Source organism: Ambystoma mexicanum, assembly GCF_040938575.1.
Source record: "Ambystoma mexicanum isolate Mex_15411 chromosome 12 unlocalized genomic scaffold, UKY_AmexF1_1 Mex_chr12_unloc.1, whole genome shotgun sequence".
In the NCBI taxonomy this organism is placed as follows: domain Eukaryota; kingdom Metazoa; phylum Chordata; class Amphibia; order Caudata; family Ambystomatidae; genus Ambystoma; species Ambystoma mexicanum.
Genome location: NW_027182322.1, coordinates 3,051,192 through 3,078,535, shown reverse-complemented (window position 1 = coordinate 3,078,535; position 27,344 = coordinate 3,051,192). Strand labels below are relative to the sequence as shown.

Here is a 27,344-nt window from a genome sequence, read left to right as displayed (position 1 = left end):
ACTGTCGCTGCAATACATATGTCTTAATCAAGCTAGTGGTTATTGACGTAAATGGCAGTGTTATAATGTTTCATGTACTGCAAATGTCACCACATAATGCGCTCTTAATTAGATTTGGTTGAAATACATTACAGTCACCCGATGAAAAAGTGTGCAAAGAGCATTAAAGAAACAAAAGGTTCATAACAGTAACAGGACATATCGAATTGTTTCAGTCCTCCACAGAGATTGCCAATGTATTAATGGAAATTCTAAAATATCTGCCCAACTGCCGTGACATTGCCTCACCGCAATGCCGTGACTCGGATTCGAACCGAGGTTGCTGCGGCCACAACGCAGAGTACTAACCACTATACGATCACGGCGAGCTACTTGGGCTACTACAATGTGACGTTCCACCTCTATCATAAGCTGTAATCCATCTGTGATGTCATGACTCATGTTTGAATTAAAGGTTGGTTGTGATGTTATCCATGATAATAAGTGGACACCTGATCCCCAGTCACTTATTTAAGATCTCAATAATCAAGTCAGAATCCAAATGAAAGTCATCAAAGTGGAGCCAATTAGAAATAATATAGTTACACAAACCTGGCAATGGTGCGGCAGCCAGGGCCGATAATGGCCCGCCAGCCTGAGAGCAGGAAAGTGTGAGAGCAGTGATGGTCTTGTGAGAGTTTACAGCTGTTATTGACCCTGTCCCCTTCCATTGCAGAGTTTTCTCCCTATAAGAAGTGCAGAGGCTCCCTCCGGGGTGCTAATAGTACATTTCTTTTTTTGCGCAGGAGAAGTGCTCTTCACCAATTGCACGTGCCAAATCACCCGAAGGCCACCACCATAAAATTCAGGCATTCATGTTCATGCGTCCTCCATGTTATGTCCTTATAAAGGGATGCATGTTCATGATGACTCCATGTCACACCTGCATACAAGGATGTATGTTCATGCCGCCTCGTTCTCTTGGCTTCATACAGGGATTTTATCTCCTCCCTGTCTCACCCTCATGCAGGGATGCATGACCAATGCTCCTTCCCTTCTCGCCCGCATACATGGATGCACGTTCATGTCTCCTCGTTCTCTCGGCTTCATACAGGGATTTTATCTCCTCCCTGTCTCACCCTCAGGAAGGGATGCATGACCAATGCTCCTTCCCGTCTCGCCCGCATACATGGATGCACGTTCACGCCTCCTCCTTCTCTCGGCTTCATACGGGGATCATATCTCCTCCCTGTCTCACCCTCATGCAGGGATGCATGACCAATGCTCCTTCCTGTCTCGCCCGCATACATGGATGCACGTTCACGCCTCCTCCTTCTCTCGGCTTCATACAGGGATCATATCTCCTCCCTGTCTCACCCTCATGCAGGCATGCATGACCAATGCTCCTTCCCTTCTCGCCTGCATACATGGATGCATGTTCACGCCTCCTCCTTCTCTCGGCTTCATACGGGGATCATATCTCCTCCCTGTCTCACCCTCATGCAGGGATGCATGACCAATGCTCCTTCCTGTCTCGCCCGCATACATGGCTGCACGTTCACGCCTCCTCCTTCTCTCGGCTTCATACGGGGATCATATCTCCTCCCTGTCTCACCCTCATGCAGGGATGCATGACCAATGCTCCTTCCCTTCTCGCCTGCATACATGGATGCACGTTCACGCCTCCTCCTTCTCTCGGCTTCATACGGGGATCATATCTCCTTAATGTCTCACCCTCACTTCCAACATGTGTAACTTCTTGTTCTCTTTGACGTCTGGGGCATGGGTGGCTACTGCACAGCTCTAGATGTCGCCCACCTGCAAGGTGCTATTGAAAGCACTTTTCCACATTGGACGTGCTATATTAACCCCCTCTCCCCAAATACAATAAAAATAAAGAAATATATGTGCTTCCATAATGTCTACCTTCTAATGTTTCATATGTGTAAGCACATTGTCCTCCTCCTGACCACATTCTAAAACTATGTGCAAATTGTTCCTTCCATAAACTGTAACTTCCTTGGCCCTTTATTTATAATGACTGTTATACTCTCTCTCTTTCCGCCACAGTATAAAAAAGCCTAGCACACCTCATGATTGGACTAAGAAATTCCTGTCATTTAGTTGGAAATGATTTTCCCATTATCCCCAAAAACTCCTCACTGTGTCTAAGAACGCTTTTTTTCACAGGACAATACAGATCAGATTGACTTGAAAGGTCCTTTCACACGACTACAGAATGCCTCTCATTCCACTAAAAGATACTCCAGTGCCTACAATAGCCTAGGACTAGACTATGAGTCCCAATGTAGAAAGACCACAAGTCCACAGATATGCCTGTTTATTTAAACATCTGTATTATCATCAGCGTGTGACTGTAAAGGCGGGACCTCGCGCTCTCTGTAACGCGCTCCATTGGCAACATCAGTTAAATGTCGTTGGTTCAATCCCTCGCGGATGTTGTTTTTATTCCCATTTGTAACTGGGAAATACTGTCGCTGCAATACATATGTCTTAATCAAGCTAGTGGTTATTGACGTAAATGGCAGTGTTATAATGTTTCATGTACTGCAAATGTCACCACATAATGCGCTCTTAATTAGATTTGGTTGAAATACATTACAGTCACCCGATGAAAAAGTGTGCAAAGAGCATTAAAGAAACAAAAGGTTCATAACAGTAACAGGACATATCGAATTGTTTCAGTCCTCCACAGAGATTGCCAATGTATTAATGGAAATTCTAAAATATCTGCCCAACTGCCGTGACATTGCCTCACCGCAATGCCGTGACTCGGATTCGAACCGAGGTTGCTGCGGCCACAACGCAGAGTACTAACCACTATACGATCACGGCGAGCTACTTGGGCTACTACAATGTGACGTTCAACCTCTATCATAACCTGTAATCCATCTGTGATGTCATGACTCATGTTTGAATTAAAGGTTGGTTGTGATGTTATCCATGAGAATAAGTGGACACCTGATCCCCAGTCACTTATTTAAGATCTCAATAATCAAGTCAGAATCCAAATGAAAGTCATCAAAGTGGAGCCAATTAGAAATAATATAGTTACACAAACCTGGCAATGGTGCGGCAGCCAGGGCCGATAATGGCCCGCCAGCCTGAGAGCAGGAAAGTGTGAGAGCAGTGATGGTCTTGTGAGAGTTTACAGCTGTTATTGACCCTGTCCCCTTCCATTGCAGAGTTTTCTCCCTATAAGAAGTGCAGAGGCTCCCTCCGGGGTGCTAATAGTACATTTCTTTTTTTGCGCAGGAGAAGTGCTCTTCACCAATTGCACGTGCCAAATCACCCGAAGGCCACCACCATAAAATTCAGGCATTCATGTTCATGCGTCCTCCATGTTATGTCCTTATAAAGGGATGCATGTTCATGATGACTCCATGTCACACCTGCATACAAGGATGTATGTTCATGCCGCCTCGTTCTCTTGGCTTCATACAGGGATTTTATCTCCTCCCTGTCTCACCCTCATGCAGGAATGCATGACCAATGCTCCTTCCCTTCTCGCCCGCATACATGGATGCACGTTCATGTCTCCTCGTTCTCTCGGCTTCATACAGGGATTTTATCTCCTCCCTGTCTCACCCTCAGGAAGGGATGCATGACCAATGCTCCTTCCCGTCTCGCCCGCATACATGGATGCACGTTCACGCCTCCTCCTTCTCTCGGCTTCATACAGGGATCATATCTCCTCCCTGTCTCACCCTCATGCAGGGATGCATGACCAATGCTCCTTCCTGTCTCGCCCGCATACATGGATGCACGTTCACGCCTCCTCCTTCTCTCGGCTTCATACAGGGATCATATCTCCTCCCTGTCTCACCCTCATGCAGGCATGCATGACCAATGCTCCTTCCCTTCTCGCCTGCATACATGGATGCACGTTCACGCCTCCTCCTTCTCTCGGCTTCATACGGGGATCATATCTCCTCCCTGTCTCACCCTCATGCAGGGATGCATGACCAATGCTCCTTCCTGTCTCGCCCGCATACATGGCTGCACGTTCACGCCTCCTCCTTCTCTCGGCTTCATACGGGGATCATATCTCCTCCCTGTCTCACCCTCATGCAGGGATGCATGACCAATGCTCCTTCCCTTCTCGCCTGCATACATGGATGCACGTTCACGCCTCCTCCTTCTCTCGGCTTCATACGGGGATCATATCTCCTCAATGTCTCACCCTCACTTCCAACATGTGTAACTTCTTGTTCTCTTTGACGTCTGGGGCATGGGTGGCTACTGCACAGCTCTAGATGTCGCCCACCTGCAAGGTGCTATTGAAAGCACTTTTCCACATTGGACGTGCTATATTAACCCCCTCTCCCCAAATACAATAAAAATAAAGAAATATATGTGCTTCCATAATGTCTACCTTCTAATGTTTCATATGTGTAAGCACATTGTCCTCCTCCTGACCACATTCTAAAACTATGTGCAAATTGTTCCTTCCATAAACTGTAACTTCCTTGGCCCTTTATTTATAATGACTGTTATACTCTCTCTCTTTCCGCCACAGTATAAAAAAGCCTAGCACACCTCATGATTGGACGAAGAAATTCCTGTCATTTAGTTGGAAATGATTTTCCCATTATCCCCAAAAACTCCTCACTGTGTCTAAGAACGCTTTTTTTCACAGGACAATACAGATCAGATTGACTTGAAAGGTCCTTTCACGCGACTACAGAATGCCTCTCATTCCACTAAAAGATACTCCAGTGCCTACAATAGCCTAGGACTAGACTATGAGTCCCAATGTAGAAAGACCACAAGTCCACAGATATGCCTGTTTATTTAAACATCTGTATTATCATCAGCGTGTGACTGTAAAGGCGGGACCTCGCGCTCTCTGTAACGCGCTCCATTGGCAACATCAGTTAAATGTCGTTGGTTCAATCCCTCGCGGATGTTGTTTTTATTCCCATTTGTAACTGGGAAATACTGTCGCTGCAATACATATGTCTTAATCAAGCTAGTGGTTATTGACGTAAATGGCAGTGTTATAATGTTTCATGTACTGCAAATGTCACCACATAATGCGCTCTTAATTAGATTTGGTTGAAATACATTACAGTCACCCGATGAAAAAGTGTGCAAAGAGCATTAAAGAAACAAAAGGTTCATAACAGTAACAGGACATATCGAATTGTTTCAGTCCTCCACAGAGATTGCCAATGTATTAATGGAAATTCTAAAATATCTGCCCAACTGCCGTGACATTGCCACACCGCAATGCCGTGACTCGGATTCGAACCGAGGTTGCTGCGGCCACAACGCAGAGTACTAACCACTATACGATCACGGCGAGCTACTTGGGCTACTACAATGTGACGTTCCACCTCTATCATAAGCTGTAATCCATCTGTGATGTCATGACTCATGTTTGAATTAAAGGTTGGTTGTGATGTTATCCATGAGAATAAGTGGACACCTGATCCCCAGTCACTTATTTAAGATCTCAATAATCAAGTCAGAATCCAAATGAAAGTCATCAAAGTGGAGCCAATTAGAAATAATATAGTTACACAAACCTGGCAATGGTGCGGCAGCCAGGGCCGATAATGGCCCGCCAGCCTGAGAGCAGGAAAGTGTGAGAGCAGTGATGGTCTTGTGAGAGTTTACAGCTGTTATTGACCCTGTCCCCTTCCATTGCAGAGTTTTCTCCCTATAAGAAGTGCAGAGGCTCCCTCCGGGGTGCTAATAGTACATTTCTTTTTTTGCGCAGGAGAAGTGCTCTTCACCAATTGCACGTGCCAAATCACCCGAAGGCCACCACCATAAAATTCAGGCATTCATGTTCATGCGTCCTCCATGTTATGTCCTTATAAAGGGATGCATGTTCATGATGACTCCATGTCACACCTGCATACAAGGATGTATGTTCATGCCGCCTCGTTCTCTTGGCTTCATACAGGGATTTTATCTCCTCCCTGTCTCACCCTCATGCAGGGATGCATGACCAATGCTCCTTCCCTTCTCGCCCGCATACATTGATGCACGTTCATGTCTCCTCGTTCTCTCGGCTTCATACAGGGATTTTATCTCCTCCCTGTCTCACCCTCAGGAAGGGATGCATGACCAATGCTCCTTCCCGTCTCGCCCGCATACATGGATGCACGTTCACGCCTCCTCCTTCTCTCGGCTTCATACGGGGATCATATCTCCTCCCTGTCTCACCCTCATGCAGGGATGCATGACCAATGCTCCTTCCTGTCTCGCCCGCATACATGGATGCACGTTCACGCCTCCTCCTTCTCTCGGCTTCATACAGGGATCATATCTCCTCCCTGTATCACCCTCATGCAGGCATGCATGACCAATGCTCCTTCCCTTCTCGCCTGCATACATGGATGCACGTTCACGCCTCCTCCTTCTCTCGGCTTCATACGGAGATCATATCTCCTCCCTGTCTCACCCTCATGCAGGGATGCATGACCAATGCTCCTTCCTGTCTCGCCCGCATACATGGCTGCACGTTCACGCCTCCTCCTTCTCTCGGCTTCATACGGGGATCATATCTCCTCCCTGTCTCACCCTCATGCAGGGATGCATGACCAATGCTCCTTCCCTTCTCGCCTGCATACATGGATGCACGTTCACGCCTCCTCCTTCTCTCGGCTTCATACGGGGATCATATCTCCTCAATGTCTCACCCTCACTTCCAACATGTGTAACTTCTTGTTCTCTTTGACGTCTGGGGCATGGGTGGCTACTGCACAGCTCTAGATGTCGCCCACCTGCAAGGTGCTATTGAAAGCACTTTTCCACATTGGACGTGCTATATTAACCCCCTCTCCCCAAATACAATGAAAATAAAGAAATATATGTGCTTCCATAATGTCTACCTTCTAATGTTTCATATGTGTAAGCACATTGTCCTCCTCCTGACCACATTCTAAAACTATGTGCAAATTGTTCCTTCCATAAACTGTAACTTCCTTGGCCCTTTATTTATAATGACTGTTATACTCTCTCTCTTTCCGCCACAGTATAAAAAAGCCTAGCACACCTCATGATTGGACTAAGAAATTCCTGTCATTTAGTTGGAAATGATTTTCCCATTATCCCCAAAAACTCCTCACTGTGTCTAAGAACGCTTTTTTTCGCAGGACAATACAGATCAGATTGACTTGAAAGGTCCTTTCACGCGACTACAGAATGCCTCTCATTCCACTAAAAGATACTCCAGTGCCTACAATAGCCTAGGACTAGACTATGAGTCCCAATGTAGAAAGACCACAAGTCCACAGATATGCCTGTTTATTTAAACATCTGTATTATCATCAGCGTGTGACTGTAAAGGCGGGACCTCGCGCTCTCTGTAACGCGCTCCATTGGCAACATCAGTTAAATGTCGTTGGTTCAATCCCTCGCGGATGTTGTTTTTATTCCCATTTGTAACTGGGAAATACTGTCGCTGCAATACATATGTCTTAATCAAGCTAGCGGTTATTGACGTAAATGGCAGTGTTATAATGTTTCATGTACTGCAAATGTCACCACATAATGCGCTCTTAATTAGATTTGGTTGAAATACATTACAGTCACCCGATGAAAAAGTGTGCAAAGAGCATTAAAGAAACAAAAGGTTCATAACAGTAACAGGACATATCGAATTGTTTCAGTCCTCCACAGAGATTGCCAATGTATTAATGGAAATTCTAAAATATCTGCCCAACTGCCGTGACATTGCCTCACCGCAATGCCGTGACTCGGATTCGAACCGAGGTTGCTGCGGCCACAACGCAGAGTACTAACCACTATTCGATCACGGCGAGCTACTTGGGCTACTACAATGTGACGTTCCACCTCTATCATAAGCTGTAATCCATCTGTGATGTCATGACTCATGTTTGAATTAAAGGTTGGTTGTGATGTTATCCATGAGAATAAGTGGACACCTGATCCCCAGTCACTTATTTAAGATCTCAATAATCAAGTCAGAATCCAAATGAAAGTCATCAAAGTGGAGCCAATTAGAAATAATATAGTTACACAAACCTGGCAATGGTGCGGCAGCCAGGGCCGATAATGGCCCGCCAGCCTGAGAGCAGGAAAGTGTGAGAGCAGTGATGGTCTTGTGAGAGTTTACAGCTGTTATTGACCCTGTCCCCTTCCATTGCAGAGTTTTCTCCCTATAAGAAGTGCAGAGGCTCCCTCCGGGGTGCTAATAGTACATTTCTTTTTTTGCGCAGGAGAAGTGCTCTTCACCAATTGCACGTGCCAAATCACCCGAAGGTCACCACCATAAAATTCAGGCATTCATGTTCATGCGTCCTCCATGTTATGTCCTTATAAAGGGATGCATGTTCATGATGACTCCATGTCACACCTGCATACAAGGATGTATGTTCATGCCGCCTCGTTCTCTTGGCTTCATACAGGGATTTTATCTCCTCCCTGTCTCACCCTCATGCAGGGATGCATGACCAATGCTCCTTCCCTTCTCGCCCGCATACATGGATGCACGTTCATGTCTCCTCGTTCTCTCGGCTTCATACAGGGATTTTATCTCCTCCCTGTCTCACCCTCAGGAAGGGATGCATGACCAATGCTCCTTCCCGTCTCGCCCGCATACATGGATGCACGTTCACGCCTCCTCCTTCTCTCGGCTTCATACGGGGATCATATCTCCTCCCTGTCTCACCCTCATGCAGGGATGCATGACCAATGCTCCTTCCTGTCTCGCCCGCATACATGGATGCACGTTCACGCCTCCTCCTTCTCTCGGCTTCATACAGGGATCATATCTCCTCCCTGTCTCACCCTCATGCAGGCATGCATGACCAATGCTCCTTCCCTTCTCGCCTGCATACATGGATGCACGTTCACGCCTCCTCCTTCTCTCGGCTTCATACGGGGATCATATCTCCTCCCTGTCTCACCCTCATGCAGGGATGCATGACCAATGCTCCTTCCTGTCTCGCCCGCATACATGGCTGCACGTTCACGCCTCCTCCTTCTCTCGGCTTCATACGGGGATCATATCTCCTCCCTGTCTCACCCTCATGCAGGGATGCATGACCAATGCTCCTTCCCTTCTCGCCTGCATACATGGATGCACGTTCACGCCTCCTCCTTCTCTCGGCTTCATACGGGGATCATATCTCCTCAATGTCTCACCCTCACTTCCAACATGTGTAACTTCTTGTTCTCTTTGACGTCTGGGGCATGGGTGGCTACTGCACAGCTCTAGATGTCGCCCACCTGCAAGGTGCTATTGAAAGCACTTTTCCACATTGGACGTGCTATATTAACCCCCTCTCCCCAAATACAATAAAAATAAAGAAATATATGTGCTTCCATAATGTCTACCTTCTAATGTTTCATATGTGTAAGCACATTGTCCTCCTCCTGACCACATTCTAAAACTATGTGCAAATTGTTCCTTCCATAAACTGTAACTTCCTTGGCCCTTTATTTATAATGACTGTTATACTCTCTCTCTTTCCGCCACAGTATAAAAAAGCCTAGCACACCTCATGATTGGACTAAGAAATTCCTGTCATTTAGTTGGAAATGATTTTCCCATTATCCCCAAAAACTCCTCACTGTGTCTCAGAACGCTTTTTTTCACAGGACAATACAGATCAGATTGACTTGAAAGGTCCTTTCACGCGACTACAGAATGCCTCTCATTCCACTAAAAGATACTCCAGTGCCTACAATAGCCTAGGACTAGACTATGAGTCCCAATGTAGAAAGACCACAAGTCCACAGATATGCCTGTTTATTTAAACATCTGTATTATCATCAGCGTGTGACTGTAAAGGCGGGACCTCGCGCTCTCTGTAACGCGCTCCATTGGCAACATCAGTTAAATGTTGTTGGTTCAATCCCTCGCGGATGTTGTTTTTATTCCCATTTGTAACTGGGAAATACTGTCGCTGCAATACATATGTCTTAATCAAGCTAGTGGTTATTGACGTAAATGGCAGTGTTATAATGTTTCATGTACTGCAAATGTCACCACATAATGCGCTCTTAATTAGATTTGGTTGAAATACATTACAGTCACCCGATGAAAAAGTGTGCAAAGAGCATTAAAGAAACAAAAGGTTCATAACAGTAACAGGACATATCGAATTGTTTCAGTCCTCCACAGAGATTGCCAATGTATTAATGGAAATTCTAAAATATCTGCCCAACTGCCGTGACATTGCCTCACCGCAAAGCCGTGACTCGGATTCGAACCGAGGTTGCTGCGGCCACAACGCAGAGTACTAACCACTATACGATCACGGCGAGCTACTTGGGCTACTACAATGTGACGTTCCACCTCTATCATAAGCTGTAATCCATCTGTGATGTCATGACTCATGTTTGAATTAAAGGTTGGTTGTCATGTTATCCATGAGAATAAGTGGACACCTGATCCCCAGTCACTTATTTAAGATCTCAATAATCAAGTCAGAATCCAAATGAAAGTCATCAAAGTGGAGCCAATTAGAAATAATATAGTTACACAAACCTGGCAATGGTGCGGCAGCCAGGGCCGATAATGGCCCGCCAGCCTGAGAGCAGGAAAGTGTGAGAGCAGTGATGGTCTTGTGAGAGTTTACAGCTGTTATTGACCCTGTCCCCTTCCATTGCAGAGTTTTCTCCCTATAAGAAGTGCAGAGGCTCCCTCCGGGGTGCTAATAGTACATTTCTTTTTTTGCGCAGGAGAAGTGCTCTTCACCAATTGCACGTGCCAAATCACCCGAAGGCCACCACCATAAAATTCAGGCATTCATGTTCATGCGTCCTCCATGTTATGTCCTTATAAAGGGATGCATGTTCATGATGACTCCATGTCACACCTGCATACAAGGATGCATGTTCATGCCGCCTCGTTCTCTTGGCTTCATACAGGGATTTTATCTCCTCCCTGTCTCACCCTCATGCAGGGATGCATGACCAATGCTCCTTCCCTTCTCGCCCGCATACATGGATGCACGTTCATGTCTCCTCGTTCTCTCGGCTTCATACAGGGATTTTATCTCCTCCCTGTCTCACCCTCAGGAAGGGATGCATGACCAATGCTCCTTCCCGTCTCGCCCGCATACATGGATGCACGTTCACGCCTCCTCCTTCTCTCGGCTTCATACGGGGATCATATCTCCTCCCTGTCTCACCCTCATGCAGGGATGCATGACCAATGCTCCTTCCTGTCTCGCCCGCATACATGGATGCACGTTCACGCCTCCTCCTTCTCTCGGCTTCATACAGGGATCATATCTCCTCCCTGTCTCACCCTCATGCAGGCATGCATGACCAATGCTCCTTCCCTTCTCGCCTGCATACATGGATGCACGTTCACGCCTCCTCCTTCTCTCGGCTTCATACGGGGATCATATCTCCTCCCTGTCTCACCCTCATGCAGGGATGCATGACCAATGCTCCTTCCTGTCTCGCCCGCATACATGGCTGCACGTTCACGCCTCCTCCTTCTCTCGGCTTCATACGGGGATCATATCTCCTCCCTGTCTCACCCTCATGCAGGGATGCATGACCAATGCTCCTTCCCTTCTCGCCTGCATACATGGATGCACGTTCACGCCTCCTCCTTCTCTCGGCTTCATACGGGGATCATATCTCCTCAATGTCTCACCCTCACTTCCAACATGTGTAACTTCTTGTTCTCTTTGACGTCTGGGGCATGGGTGGCTACTGCACAGCTCTAGATGTCGCCCACCTGCAAGGTGCTATTGAAAGCACTTTTCCACATTGGACGTGCTATATTAACCCCCTCTCCCCAAATACAATAAAAATAAAGAAATATATGTGCTTCCATAATGTCTACCTTCTAATGTTTCATATGTGTAAGCACATTGTCCTCCTCCTGACCACATTCTAAAACTATGTGCAAATTGTTCCTTCCATAAACTGTAACTTCCTTGGCCCTTTATTTATAATGACTGTTATACTCTCTCTCTTTCCGCCACAGTATAAAAAAGCCTAGCACACCTCATGATTGGACTAAGAAATTCCTGTCATTTAGTTGGAAATGATTTTCCCATTATCCCCAAAAACTCCTCACTGTGTCTAAGAACGCTTTTTTTCACAGGACAATACAGATCAGATTGACTTGAAAGGTCCTTTCACGCGACTACAGAATGCCTCTCATTCCACTAAAAGATACTCCAGTGCCTACAATAGCCTAGGACTAGACTATGAGTCCCAATGTAGAAAGACCACAAGTCCACAGATATGCCTGTTTATTTAAACATCTGTATTATCATCAGCGTGTGACTGTAAAGGCGGGACCTCGCGCTCTCTGTAACGCGCTCCATTGGCAACATCAGTTAAATGTCGTTGGTTCAATCCCTCGCGGATGTTGTTTTTATTCCCATTTGTAACTGGGAAATACTGTCGCTGCAATACATATGTCTTAGTCAAGCTAGTGGTTATTGACGTAAATGGCAGTGTTATAATGTTTCATGTACTGCAAATGTCACCACATAATGCGCTCTTAATTAGATTTGGTTGAAATACATTACAGTCACCCGATGAAAAAGTGTGCAAAGAGCATTAAAGAAACAAAAGGTTCATAACAGTAACAGGACATATCGAATTGTTTCAGTCCTCCACAGAGATTGCCAATGTATTAATGGAAATTCTAAAATATCTGCCCAACTGCCGTGACATTGCCTCACCGCAATGCCGTGACTCGGATTCGAACCGAGGTTGCTGCGGCCACAACGCAGAGTACTAACCACTATACGATCACGGCGAGCTACTTGGGCTACTACAATGTGACGTTCCACCTCTATCATAAGCTGTAATCCATCTGTGATGTCATGACTCATGTTTGATTTAAAGGTTGGTTGTGATGTTATCCATGAGAATAAGTGGAGACCTGATCCCCAGTCACTTATTTAAGATCTCAATAATCAAGTCAGAATCCAAATGAAAGTCATCAAAGTGGAGCCAATTAGAAATAATATAGTTACACAAACCTGGCAATGGTGCGGCAGCCAGGGCCGATAATGGCCCGCCAGCCTGAGAGCAGGAAAGTGTGAGAGCAGTGATGGTCTTGTGAGAGTTTACAGCTGTTATTGACCCTGTCCCCTTCCATTGCAGAGTTTTCTCCCTATAAGAAGTGCAGAGGCTCCCTCCGGGGTGCTAATAGTACATTTCTTTTTTTGCGCAGGAGAAGTGCTCTTCACCAATTGCACGTGCCAAATCACCCGAAGGCCACCACCATAAAATTCAGGCATTCATGTTCATGCGTCCTCCATGTTATGTCCTTATAAAGGGATGCATGTTCATGATGACTCCATGCCACACCTGCATACAAGGATGTATGTTCATGCCGCCTCGTTCTCTTGGCTTCATACAGGGATTTTATCTCCTCCCTGTCTCACCCTCATGCAGGGATGCATGACCAATGCTCCTTCCATTCTCGCCCGCATACATGGATGCACGTTCATGTCTCCTCGTTCTCTCGGCTTCATACAGGGATTTTATCTCCTCCCTGTCTCACCCTCAGGAAGGGATGCATGACCAATGCTCCTTCCCGTCTCGCCCGCATACATGGAAGCACGTTCACGCCTCCTCCTTCTCTCGGCTTCATACGGGGATCATATCTCCTCCCTGTCTCACCCTCATGCAGGGATGCATGACCAATGCTCCTTCCTGTCTCACCCTCATGCAGGCATGCATGACCAATGCTCCTTCCCTTCTCGCCTGCATACATGGATGCACGTTCACGCCTCCTCCTTCTCTCGGCTTCATACGGGGATCATATCTCCTCCCTGTCTCACCCTCATGCAGGGATGCATGACCAATGCTCCTTCCTGTCTCGCCCGCATACATGGCTGCACGTTCACGCCTCCTCCTTCTCTCGGCTTCATACGGGGATCATATCTCCTCCCTGTCTCACCCTCATGCAGGGATGCATGACCAATGCTCCTTCCTGTCTCGCCCGCATACATGGATGCACGTTCACGCCTCCTCCTTCTCTCGGCTTCATACGGGGATCATATCTCCTCAATGTCTCACCCTCACTTCCAACATGTGTAACTTCTTGTTCTCTTTGACGTCTGGGGCATGGGTGGCTACTGCACAGCTCTAGATGTCGCCCACCTGCAAGGTGCTATGGAAAGCACTTTTCCACATTGGACGTGCTATATTAACCCCCTCTCCCCAAATACACTAAAAATAAAGAAATATATGTGCTTCCATAATGTCTACCTTCTAATGTTTCATATGTGTAAGCACATTGTCCTCCTCCTGACCACATTCTAAAACTATGTGCAAATTGTTCCTTCCATAAACTGTCACTTCCTTGGCCCTTTATTTATAATGACTGTTATACTCTCTCTCTTTCCGCCACAGTATAAAAAAGCCTAGCACACTTCATGATTGGACTAAGAAATTCCTGTCATTTAGTTGGAAATGATTTTCCCATTATCCCCAAAAACTCCTCACTGTGTCTAAGAACGCTTTTTTTCACAGGACAATACAGATCAGATTGACTTGAAAGGTCCTTTCACGCGACTACAGAATGCCTCTCATTCCACTAAAAGATACTCCAGTGCCTACAATAGCCTAGGACTAGACTATGAGTCCCAATGTAGAAAGACCACAAGTCCACAGATATGCCTGTTTATTTAAACATCTGTATTATCATCAGCGTGTGACTGTAAAGGCGGGACCTCGCGCTCTCTGTAACGCGCTCCATTGGCAACATCAGTTAAATGTCGCTGGTTCAATCCCTCGCGGATGTTGTTTTTATTCCCATTTGTAACTGGGAAATACTGTCGCTGCAATACATATGTCTTAATCAAGCTAGTGGTTATTGACGTAAATGGCAGTGTTATAATGTTTCATGTACTGCAAATGTCACCACATAATGCGCTCTTAATTAGATTTGGTTGAAATACATTACAGTCACCCGATGAAAAAGTGTGCAAAGAGCATTAAAGAAACAAAAGGTTCATAACAGTAACAGGACATATCGAATTGTTTCAGTCCTCCACAGAGATTGCCAATGTATTAATGGAAATTCTAAAATATCTGCCCAACTGCCGTGACATTGCCTCACCGCAATGCCGTGACTCGGATTCGAACCGAGGTTGCTGCGGCCACAACGCAGAGTACTAACCACTATACGATCACGGCGAGCTACTTGGGCTACTACAATGTGACGTTCCACCTCTATCATAAGCTGTAATCCATCTGTGATGTCATGACTCATGTTTGAATTAAAGGTTGGTTGTGATGTTATCCATGAGAATAAGTGGACACCTGATCCCCAGTCACTTATTTAAGATCTCAATAATCAAGTCAGAATCCAAATGAAAGTCATCAAAGTGGAGCCAATTAGAAATAATATAGTTACACAAACCTGGCAATGGTGCGGCAGCCAGGGCCGATAATGGCCCGCCAGCCTGAGAGCAGGAAAGTGTGACAGCAGTGATGGTCTTGTGAGAGTATACAGCTGTTATTGCCCCTTTCCCCTTCCATTGCAGAGTTTTCTCCCTATAAGAAGTGCAGAGGCTCCCTCCGGGGTGCTAATAGTACATTTCTTTTTTTGCGCAGGAGAAGTGCTCTTCACCAATTGCACGTGCCAAATCACCCGAAGGCCACCACCATAAAATTCAGGCATTCATGTTCATGCGTCCTCCATGTTATGTCCTTATAAAGGGATGCATGTTCATGATGACTCCATGTCACACCTGCATACAAGGATGTATGTTCATGCCGCCTCGTTCTCTTGGCTTCATACAGGGATTTTATCTCCTCCCTGTCTCACCCTCATGCAGGGATGCATGACCAATGCTCCTTCCCTTCTCGCCCGCATACATGGATGCACGTTCATGTCTCCTCGTTCTCTCGGCTTCATACAGGGATTTTATCTCCTCCCTGTCTCACCCTCAGGAAGGGATGCATGACCAATGCTCCTTCCCGTCTCGCCCGCATACATGGATGCACGTTCACGCCTCCTCCTTCTCTCGGCTTCATACGGGGATCATATCTCCTCCCTGTCTCACCCTCATGCAGGGATGCATGACCAATGCTCCTTCCTGTCTCACCCTCATGCAGGCATGCATGACCAATGCTGCTTCCCTTCTCGCCTGCATACATGGATGCACGTTCACGCCTCCTCCTTCTCTCGGCTTCATACGGGGATCATATCTCCTCCCTGTCTCACCCTCATGCAGGGATGCATGACCAATGCTCCTTCCTGTCTCGCCCGCATACATGGCTGCACGTTCACGCCTCCTCCTTCTCTCGGCTTCATACGGGGATCATATCTCCTCCCTGTCTCACCCTCATGCAGGGATGCATGACCAATGCTCCTTCCTGTCTCGCCCGCATACATGGATGCACGTTCACGCCTCCTCCTTCTCTCGGCTTCATACGGGGATCATATCTCCTCAATGTCTCACCCTCACTTCCAACATGTGTAACTTCTTGTTCTCTTTGACGTCTGGGGCATGGGTGGCTACTGCACAGCTCTAGATGTCGCCCACCTGCAAGGTGCTATGGAAAGCACTTTTCCACATTGGACGTGCTATATTAACCCCCTCTCCCCAAATACACTAAAAATAAAGAAATATATGTGCTTCCATAATGTCTACCTTCTAATGTTTCATATGTGTAAGCACATTGTCCTCCTCCTGACCACATTCTAAAACTATGTGCAAATTGTTCCTTCCATAAACTGTCACTTCCTTGGCCCTTTATTTATAATGACTGTTATACTCTCTCTCTTTCCGCCACAGTATAAAAAAGCCTAGCACACTTCATGATTGGACTAAGAAATTCCTGTCATTTAGTTGGAAATGATTTTCCCATTATCCCCAAAAACTCCTCACTGTGTCTAAGAACGCTTTTTTTCACAGGACAATACAGATCAGATTGACTTGAAAGGTCCTTTCACGCGACTACAGAATGCCTCTCATTCCACTAAAAGATACTCCAGTGCCTACAATAGCCTAGGACTAGACTATGAGTCCCAATGTAGAAAGACCACAAGTCCACAGATATGCCTGTTTATTTAAACATCTGTATTATCATCAGCGTGTGACTGTAAAGGCGGGACCTCGCGCTCTCTGTAACGCGCTCCATTGGCAACATCAGTTAAATGTCGCTGGTTCAATCCCTCGCGGATGTTGTTTTTATTCCCATTTGTAACTGGGAAATACTGTCGCTGCAATACATATGTCTTAATCAAGCTAGTGGTTATTGACGTAAATGGCAGTGTTATAATGTTTCATGTACTGCAAATGTCACCACATAATGCGCTCTTAATTAGATTTGGTTGAAATACATTACAGTCACCCGATGAAAAAGTGTGCAAAGAGCATTAAAGAAACAAAAGGTTCATAACAGTAACAGGACATATCGAATTGTTTCAGTCCTCCACAGAGATTGCCAATGTATTAATGGAAATTCTAAAATATCTGCCCAACTGCCGTGACATTGCCTCACCGCAATGCCGTGACTCGGATTCGAACCGAGGTTGCTGCGGCCACAACGCAGAGTACTAACCACTATACGATCACGGCGAGCTACTTGGGCTACTACAATGTGACGTTCCACCTCTATCATAAGCTGTAATCCATCTGTGATGTCATGACTCATGTTTGAATTAAAGGTTGGTTGTGATGTTATCCATGAGAATAAGTGGACACCTGATCCCCAGTCACTTATTTAAGATCTCAATAATCAAGTCAGAATCCAAATGAAAGTCATCAAAGTGGAGCCAATTAGAAATAATATAGTTACACAAACCTGGCAATGGTGCGGCAGCCAGGGCCGATAATGGCCCGCCAGCCTTAGAGCAGGAAAGTGTAAGAGCAGTGATGGTCTTGTGAGAGTTTACAGCTGTTATTGACCCTGTCCCCTTCCATTGAAGAGTTTTCTCCCTATAAGAAGTGCAGAGGCTCCCTCCGGGGTGCTAATAGTACATTTCTTTTTTTGCGCAGGAGAAGTGCTCTTCACCAATTGCACGTGCCAAATCACCCGAAGGCCACCACCATAAAATTCAGGCATTCATGTTCATGCGTCCTCCATGTTATGTCCTTATAAAGGGATGCATGTTCATGATGACTCCATGTCACACCTGCATACAAGGATGTATGTTCATGCCGCCTCGTTCTCTTGGCTTCATACAGGGATTTTATCTCCTCCCTGTCTCACCCTCATGCAGGGATGCATGACCAATGCTCCTTCCCTTCTCGCCCGCATACATGGATGCACGTTCATGTCTCCTCGTTCTCTCGGCTTCATACAGGGATTTTATCTCCTCCCTGTCTCACCCTCAGGAAGGGATGCATGACCAATGCTCCTTCCCGTCTCGCCCGCATACATGGATGCACGTTCACGCCTCCTCCTTCTCTCGGCTTCATACGGGGATCATATCTCCTCCCTGTCTCACCCTCATGCAGGGATGCATGACCAATGCTCCTTCCTGTCTCACCCTCATGCAGGCATGCATGACCAATGCTCCTTCCCTTCTCGCCTGCATACATGGATGCACGTTCACGCCTCCTCCTTCTCTCGGCTTCATACGGGGATCATATCTCCTCCCTGTCTCACCCTCATGCAGGGATGCATGACCAATGCTCCTTCCTGTCTCGCCCGCATACATGGCTGCACGTTCACGCCTCCTCCTTCTCTCGGCTTCATACGGGGATCATATCTCCTCCCTGTCTCACCCTCATGCAGGGATGCATGACCAATGCTCCTTCCTGTCTCGCCCGCATACATGGATGCACGTTCACGCCTCCTCCTTCTCTCGGCTTCATACGGGGATCATATCTCCTCAATGTCTCACCCTCACTTCCAACATGTGTAACTTCTTGTTCTCTTTGACGTCTGGGGCATGGGTGGCTACTGCACAGCTCTAGATGTCGCCCACCTGCAAGGTGCTATGGAAAGCACTTTTCCACATTGGACGTGCTATATTAACCCCCTCTCCCCAAATACACTAAAAATAAAGAAATATATGTGCTTCCATAATGTCTACCTTCTAATGTTTCATATGTGTAAGCACATTGTCCTCCTCCTGACCACATTCTAAAACTATGTGCAAATTGTTCCTTCCATAAACTGTCACTTCCTTGGCCCTTTATTTATAATGACTGTTATACTCTCTCTCTTTCCGCCACAGTATAAAAAAGCCTAGCACACCTCATGATTGGACTAAGAAATTCCTGTCATTTAGTTGGAAATGATTTTCCCATTATCCCCAAAAACTCCTCACTGTGTCTAAGAACGCTTTTTTTCACAGGACAATACAGATCAGATTGACTTGAAAGGTCCTTTCACGCGACTACAGAATGCCTCTCATTCCACTAAAAGATACTCCAGTGCCTACAATAGCCTAGGACTAGACTATGAGTCCCAATGTAGAAAGACCACAAGTCCACAGATATGCCTGTTTATTTAAACATCTGTATTATCATCAGCGTGTGACTGTAAAGGCGGGACCTCGCGCTCTCTGTAACGCGCTCCATTGGCAACATCAGTTAAATGTCGCTGGTTCAATCCCTCGCGGATGTTGTTTTTATTCCCATTTGTAACTGGGAAATACTGTCGCTGCAATACATATGTCTTAATCAAGCTAGTGGTTATTGACGTAAATGGCAGTGTTATAATGTTTCATGTACTGCAAATGTCACCACATAATGCGCTCTTAATTAGATTTGGTTGAAATACATTACAGTCACCCGATGAAAAAGTGTGCAAAGAGCATTAAAGAAACAAAAGGTTCATAACAGTAACAGGACATATCGAATTGTTTCAGTCCTCCACAGAGATTGCCAATGTATTAATGGAAATTCTAAAATATCTGCCCAACTGCCGTGACATTGCCTCACCGCAATGCCGTGACTCGGATTCGAACCGAGGTTGCTGCGGCCACAACGCAGAGTACTAACCACTATACGATCACGGCGAGCTACTTGGGCTACTACAATGTGACGTTCCACCTCTATCATAAGCTGTAATCCATCTGTGATGTCATGACTCATGTTTGAATTAAAGGTTGGTTGTGATGTTATCCATGAGAATAAGTGGACACCTGATCCCCAGTCACTTATTTAAGATCTCAATAATCAAGTCAGAATCCAAATGAAAGTCATCAAAGTGGAGCCAATTAGAAATAATATAGTTACACAAACCTGGCAATGGTGCGGCAGCCAGGGCCGATAATGGCCCGCCAGCCTGAGAGCAGGAAAGTGTGAGAGCAGTGATGGTCTTGTGAGAGTTTACAGCTGTTATTGACCCTGTCCCCTTCCATTGCAGAGTTTTCTCCCTATAAGAAGTGCAGAGGCTCCCTCCGGGGTGCTAATAGTACATTTCTTTTTTTGCGCAGGAGAAGTGCTCTTCACCAATTGCACGTGCCAAATCACCCGAAGGCCACCACCATAAAATTCAGGCATTCATGTTCATGCGTCCTCCATGTTATGTCCTTATAAAGGGATGCATGTTCATGATGACTCCATGCCACACCTGCATACAAGGATGTATGTTCATGCCGCCTCGTTCTCTTGGCTTCATACAGGGATTTTATCTCCTCCCTGTCTCACCCTCATGCAGGGATGCATGACCAATGCTCCTTCCCTTCTCGCCCGCATACATGGATGCACGTTCATGTCTCCTCGTTCTCTCGGCTTCATACAGGGATTTTATCTCCTCCCTGTCTCACCCTCAGGAAGGGATGCATGACCAATGCTCCTTCCCGTCTCGCCCGCATACATGGATGCACGTTCACGCCTCCTCCTTCTCTCGGCTTCATACGGGGATCATATCTCCTCCCTGTCTCACCCTCATGCAGGGATGCATGACCAATGCTCCTTCCTGTCTCACCCTCATGCAGGCATGCATGACCAATGCTCCTTCCCTTCTCGCCTGCATACATGGATGCACGTTCACGCCTCCTCCTTCTCTCGGCTTCATACGGGGATCATATCTCCTCCCTGTCTCACCCTCATGCAGGGATGCATGACCAATGCTCCTTCCTGTCTCGCCCGCATACATGGCTGCACGTTCACGCCTCCTCCTTCTCTCGGCTTCATACGGGGATCATATCTCCTCCCTGTCTCACCCTCATGCAGGGATGCATGACCAATGCTCCTTCCTGTCTCGCCCGCATACATGGATGCACGTTCACGCCTCCTCCTTCTCTCGGCTTCATACGGGGATCATATCTCCTCAATGTCTCACCCTCACTTCCAACATGTGTAACTTCTTGTTCTCTTTGACGTCTGGGGCATGGGTGGCTACTGCACAGCTCTAGATGTCGCCCACCTGCAAGGTGCTATGGAAAGCACTTTTCCACATTGGACGTGCTATATTAACCCCCTCTCCCCAAATACACTAAAAATAAAGAAATATATGTGCTTCCATAATGTCTACCTTCTAATGTTTCATATGTGTAAGCACATTGTCCTCCTCCTGACCACATTCTAAAACTATGTGCAAATTGTTCCTTCCATAAACTGTCACTTCCTTGGCCCTTTATTTATAATGACTGTTATACTCTCTCTCTTTCCGCCACAGTATAAAAAAGCCTAGCACACTTCATGATTGGACTAAGAAATTCCTGTCATTTAGTTGGAAATGATTTTCCCATTATCCCCAAAAACTCCTCACTGTGTCTAAGAACGCTTTTTTTCACAGGACAATACAGATCAGATTGACTTGAAAGGTCCTTTCACGCGACTACAGAATGCCTCTCATTCCACTAAAAGATACTCCAGTGCCTACAATAGCCTAGGACTAGACTATGAGTCCCAATGTAGAAAGACCACAAGTCCACAGATATGCCTGTTTATTTAAACATCTGTATTATCATCAGCGTGTGACTGTAAAGGCGGGACCTCGCGCTCTCTGTAACGCGCTCCATTGGCAACATCAGTTAAATGTCGCTGGTTCAATCCCTCGCGGATGTTGTTTTTATTCCCATTTGTAACTGGGAAATACTGTCGCTGCAATACATATGTCTTAATCAAGCTAGTGGTTATTGACGTAAATGGCAGTGTTATAATGTTTCATGTACTGCAAATGTCACCACATAATGCGCTCTTAATTAGATTTGGTTGAAATACATTACAGTCACCCGATGAAAAAGTGTGCAGAGAGCATTAAAGAAACAAAAGGTTCATAACAGTAACAGGACATATCGAATTGTTTCAGTCCTCCACAGAGATTGCCAATGTATTAATGGAAATTCTAAAATATCTGCCCAACTGCCGTGACATTGCCTCACCGCAATGCCGTGACTCGGATTCGAACCGAGGTTGCTGCGGCCACAACGCAGAGTACTAACCACTATACGATCACGGCGAGCTACTTGGGCTACTACAATGTGACGTTCCACCTCTATCATAAGATGTAATCCATCTGTGATGTCATGACTCATGTTTGAATTAAAGTTTGGTTGTGATGTTATCCATGAGAATAAGTGGACACCTGATCCCCAGTCACTTATTTAAGATCTCAATAATCAAGTCAGAATCCAAATGAAAGTCATCAAAGTGGAGCCAATTAGAAATAATATAGTTACACAAACCTGGCAATGGTGCGGCAGCCAGGGCCGATAATGGCCCGCCAGCCTGAGAGCAGGAAAGTGTGAGAGCAGTGATGGTCTTGTGAGAGTTTACAGCTGTTATTGACCCTGTCCCCTTCCATTGCAGAGTTTTCTCCCTATAAGAAGTGCAGAGGCTCCCTCCGGGGTGCTAATAGTACATTTCTTTTTTTGCGCAGGAGAAGTGCTCTTCACCAATTGCACGTGCCAAATCACCCGAAGGCCACCACCATAAAATTCAGGCATTCATGTTCATGCGTCCTCCATGTTATGTCCTTATAAAGGGATGCATGTTCATGATGACTCCATGTCACACCTGCATACAAGGATGTATGTTCATGCCGCCTCGTTCTCTTGGCTTCATACAGGGATTTTATCTCCTCCCTGTCTCACCCTCATGCAGGGATGCATGACCAATGCTCCTTCCCTTCTCGCCTGCATACATGGATGCACGTTCACGCCTCCTCCTTCTCTCGGCTTCATACAGGGATCATATCTCCTCCCTGTCTCACCCTCATGCAGGCATGCATGACCAATGCTCCTTCCCGTCTCGCCCGCATACATGGATGCACGTTCACGCCTCCTCCTTCTCTCGGCTTCATACGGGGATCATATCTCCTCCCTGTCTCACCCTCATGCAGGGATGCATGACCAATGCTCCTTCCTGTCTCGCCCGCATACATGGATGCACGTTCACGCCTCCTCCTTCTCTTGGCTTCATACAGGGATCATATCTCCTCCCTGTCTCACCCTCATGCAGGCATGCATGACCAATGCTCCTTCCCTTCTCGCCTGCATACATGGATGCACGTTCACGCCTCCTCCTTCTCTCGGCTTCATACGGGGATCATATCTCCTCCCTGTCTCACCCTCATGCAGGGATGCATGACCAATGCTCCTTCCTGTCTCGCCCGCATACATGGCTGCACGTTCACGCCTCCTCCTTCTCTCGGCTTCATACGGGGATCATATCTCCTCCCTGTCTCACCCTCATGCAGGGATGCATGACCAATGCTCCTTCCTGTCTCGCCCGCATACATGGATGCACGTTCACGCCTCCTCCTTCTCTCGGCTTCATACGGGGATCATATCTCCTCAATGTCTCACCCTCACTTCCAACATGTGTAACTTCTTGTTCTCTTTGACGTCTGGGGCATGGGTGGCTACTGCACAGCTCTAGATGTCGCCCACCTGCAAGGTGCTATGGAAAGCACTTTTCCACATTGGACGTGCTATATTAACCCCCTCTCCCCAAATACACTAAACATAAAGAAATATATGTGCTTCCATAATGTCTACCTTCTAATGTTTCATATGTGTAAGCACATTGTCCTCCTCCTGACCACATTCTAAAACTATGTGCAAATTGTTCCTTCCATAAACTGTCACTTCCTTGGCCCTTTATTTATAATGACTGTTATACTCTCTCTCTTTCCGCCACAGTATAAAAAAGCCTAGCACACTTCATGATTGGACTAAGAAATTCCTGTCATTTAGTTGGAAATTATTTTCCCATTATCCCCAAAAACTCCTCACTGTGTCTAAGAACGCTTTTTTTCACAGGACAATACAGATCAGATTGACTTGAAAGGTCCTTTCACGCGACTACAGAACGCCTCTCATTCCACTCAAAGATACGCCAGTGCCTACAATAGCCTAGGACTAGACTATGAGTCCCAATGTAGAAAGACCACAAGTCCACAGATATGCCTGTTTATTTAAACATCTGTATTATCATCAGCGTGTGACTGTAAAGGCGGGACCTTGCGCTCTCTGTAACGCGCTCCATTGGCAACATCAGTTAAATGTCGTTGGTTCAATCCCTCGCGGATGTTGTTTTTATTCCCATTTGTAACTGGGAAATACTGTCGCTGCAATACATATGTCTTAATCAAGCTAGTGGTTATTGACGTAAATGGCAGTGTTATAATGTTTCATGTACTGCAAATGTCGCCACATAATGCGCTCTTAATTAGATTTGGTTGAAATACATTACAGTCACCCATGAAAAAGTGTGCAAAGAGCATTAAAGAAACAAAAGGTTCATAATAGTAACAGGACATATCGAATTGTTTCAGTCCTCCACAGAGATTGCCAATGTATTAATGGAAATTCTAAAATATCTGGCCAACTGCAGTGACATTGCCTCACCGCAGTCCCGTGACGCGGATTCGAACCAAGGTTGCTGTGGCCACAACGCAGAGTACTAACCACTATACGATCACGGTGAGCTACTTGGGCTGCTACAATGTGACGTTCCACCTCTATCATAATCTGTACTCCATCTGTGATGTCATGACTCATGTTTGAATTAAAGGTTGGTTGTGATGTTATCCATGAGAATAAGTGGACACCTGATCCCCAGTCACTTATTTAAGATCTCAATAATCAAGTCAGAATCCAAATGAAAGTCATCAAAGTGGAGCCAATTAGAAATAATATAGTTACACAAACCTGGCAATGGTGCGGCAGCCAGGGCCGATAATGGCCCGCCAGCCTGAGAGCAGGAAAGTGTGAGAGCAGTGATGGTCTTGTGAGAGTTTACAGCTGTTATTGACCCTGTCCCCTTCCATTGCAGAGTTTTCTCCCTATAAGAAGTGCAGAGGCTCCCTCCGGGGTGCTAATAGTACATTTATTTTTTTGCTCAGGAGAAGTGCTCTTCGCCAATTGCACGTGCCAAATCACCCGAAGGCCACCACCATAAAATTCAGGCATTCATGTTCATGCGTCCTCCATGTTATGTCCTTATAAAGGGATGCATGTTCATGATGACTCCATGTCACACCTGCATACAAGGATGCATGTTCATGCCGCCTCGTTCTCTTGGCTTCATACAGGGATTTTATCTCCTCCCTGTCTCACCCTCATGCAGGGATGCATGACCAATGCTCCTTCCCTTCTCGCCCGCATACAATGATGCACGTTCATGTCTTCTCGTTCTCTCGGCTTCATACGGGGATTTTATCTCCTCCCTGTCTCACCCTCAGGAAGGAATGCATGACCAATGCTCCTTCCCGTCTCGCCCGCATACATGGATGCACGTTCACGCCTCCTCCTTCTCTCGGCTTCATACGGGGATCATATCTCCTCCCTGTCTCACCCTCATGCAGGGATGCATGACCAATGCTCCTTCCTGTCTCGCCCGCATACATGGATGCACGTTCACGCCTCCTCCTTCTCTCGGCTTCATACGGGATCATATCTCCTCCCTGTCTCACCCTCATACACGGATGCATGACCAACGCTCCTTCCTGTCTCGCCCGCATACATGGATGCACGTTCACGCCTCCTCCTTCTCTCGGCTTCATACGGGGATCATATCTCCTCCCTGTCTCACCCTCATGCAGGGATGCATGACCAATGCTCCTTCCCTTCTCGCCTGCATACATGGATGCACATTCACGCCTCCTCCTTCTCTCGGCTTCATACGGGGATCATATCTCCTCCCTGTCTCACCCTCATGCAGGGATGCATGACCAACGCTCCTTCCTGTCTCGCCCGCATACATGGATGCACGTTCACGCCTCCTCCTTCTCTCGGCTTCATACGGGGATCATATCTCCTCCCTGTCTCACCCTCATGCAGGGATGCATGACCAATGCTCCTTCCCTTCTCGCCTGCATACATGGATGCACGTTCACGCCTCCTCCTTCTCTCGGCTTCATACGGGGATCATATCTCCTCAATGTCTCACCCTCACTTCCAACATGTGTAACTTCTTGTTCTCTTTGACGTCTGGGGCATGGGTGGCTACTGCACAGCTCTAGATGTCGCCCACCTGCAAGGTGCTATGGAAAGCACTTTTCCACATTGGACGTGCTATATTAACCCCCTCTCCCCAAATACAATAAAAATAAAGAAATATATGTGCTTCCATAATGTCTACCTTCTAATGTTTCATATGTGTAAGCACATTGTCCTCCTCCTGACCACATTCTAAAACTATGTGCAAATTGTTCCTTCCATAAACTGTCACTTCCTTGGCCCTTTATTTATAATGACTGTTATACTCTCTCTCTTTCCGCCAAAGTATAAAAAAGCCTAGCACACCTCATGATTGGACTAAGAAATTCCTGTCATTTAGTTGGAAATGATTTTCCCATTATCCCCAAAAACTCCTCACTGTGTCTAAGAACGCTTTTTTTCACAGGACAATACAGATCAGATTGACTTGAAAGGTCCTTTCACGCGACTACAGAACGCCTCTCATTCCACTCAAAGATACGCCAGTGCCTACAATAGCCTAGGACTAGACTATGAGTCCCAATGTAGAAAGACCACAAGTCCACAGATATGCCTGTTTATTTAAACATCTGTATTATCATCAGCGTGTGACTGTAAAGGCGGGACCTTGCGCTCTCTGTAACACGCTCCATTGGCAACATCAGTTAAATGTCGTTGGTTCAATCCCTCGCGGATGTTGTTTTTATTCCCATTTGTAACTGGGAAATACTGTCGCTGCAATACATATGTCTTAATCAAGCTAGTAGTTATTGACGTAAATGGCAGTGTTATAATGTTTCATGTACTGCAAATGTCACCACATAATGCGCTCTTAATTAGATTTGGTTGAAATACATTACAGTCACCCATGAAAAAGTGTGCAGAGAGCATTAAAGAAACAAAAGGTTCATAACAGTAACAGGACATATCGAATTGTTTCAGTCCTCCACAGAGATTGCCAATGTATTAATGGAAATTCTAAAATATCTGCCCAACTGCCGTGACATTGCCTCACCGCAATCCTGTGACTCGGACTCGAACCGAGGTTGCTATGGCCACAACGCAGAGTCCTAACCACTATACGATCACGGCG

At 46.3% G+C, this 27,344-nt stretch overlaps 9 non-coding genes across 9 annotated transcripts; all 9 read right to left on the bottom strand.

The window, feature by feature from the left end:
- Positions 1 to 293: 293 nt before the first annotated feature.
- TRNAH-GUG (transfer RNA histidin (anticodon GUG)) lies at positions 294 to 365 on the bottom strand. The gene has a single exon. It is a non-coding gene; the product is annotated as a tRNA-His (tRNA).
- A 2,398-nt stretch (positions 366 to 2,763) lies between these two features.
- Positions 2,764 to 2,835, bottom strand: TRNAH-GUG (transfer RNA histidin (anticodon GUG)). Its single transcript has one exon. It is a non-coding gene; the product is annotated as a tRNA-His (tRNA).
- Positions 2,836 to 5,233: 2,398 nt separating this feature from the next.
- Positions 5,234 to 5,305, bottom strand: TRNAH-GUG (transfer RNA histidin (anticodon GUG)). The gene has a single exon. It is a non-coding gene; the product is annotated as a tRNA-His (tRNA).
- Positions 5,306 to 10,173: 4,868 nt separating this feature from the next.
- On the bottom strand, positions 10,174 to 10,245 carry TRNAH-GUG (transfer RNA histidin (anticodon GUG)). The gene has a single exon. It is a non-coding gene; the product is annotated as a tRNA-His (tRNA).
- A 2,398-nt stretch (positions 10,246 to 12,643) lies between these two features.
- TRNAH-GUG (transfer RNA histidin (anticodon GUG)) lies at positions 12,644 to 12,715 on the bottom strand. Its single transcript has one exon. It is a non-coding gene; the product is annotated as a tRNA-His (tRNA).
- A 2,321-nt stretch (positions 12,716 to 15,036) lies between these two features.
- On the bottom strand, positions 15,037 to 15,108 carry TRNAH-GUG (transfer RNA histidin (anticodon GUG)). Its single transcript has one exon. It is a non-coding gene; the product is annotated as a tRNA-His (tRNA).
- Positions 15,109 to 17,429: 2,321 nt separating this feature from the next.
- Positions 17,430 to 17,501, bottom strand: TRNAH-GUG (transfer RNA histidin (anticodon GUG)). Its single transcript has one exon. It is a non-coding gene; the product is annotated as a tRNA-His (tRNA).
- A 2,321-nt stretch (positions 17,502 to 19,822) lies between these two features.
- On the bottom strand, positions 19,823 to 19,894 carry TRNAH-GUG (transfer RNA histidin (anticodon GUG)). The gene has a single exon. It is a non-coding gene; the product is annotated as a tRNA-His (tRNA).
- A 2,321-nt stretch (positions 19,895 to 22,215) lies between these two features.
- On the bottom strand, positions 22,216 to 22,287 carry TRNAH-GUG (transfer RNA histidin (anticodon GUG)). Its single transcript has one exon. It is a non-coding gene; the product is annotated as a tRNA-His (tRNA).
- Between the last annotated feature and the right edge of the window lie 5,057 nt (positions 22,288 to 27,344).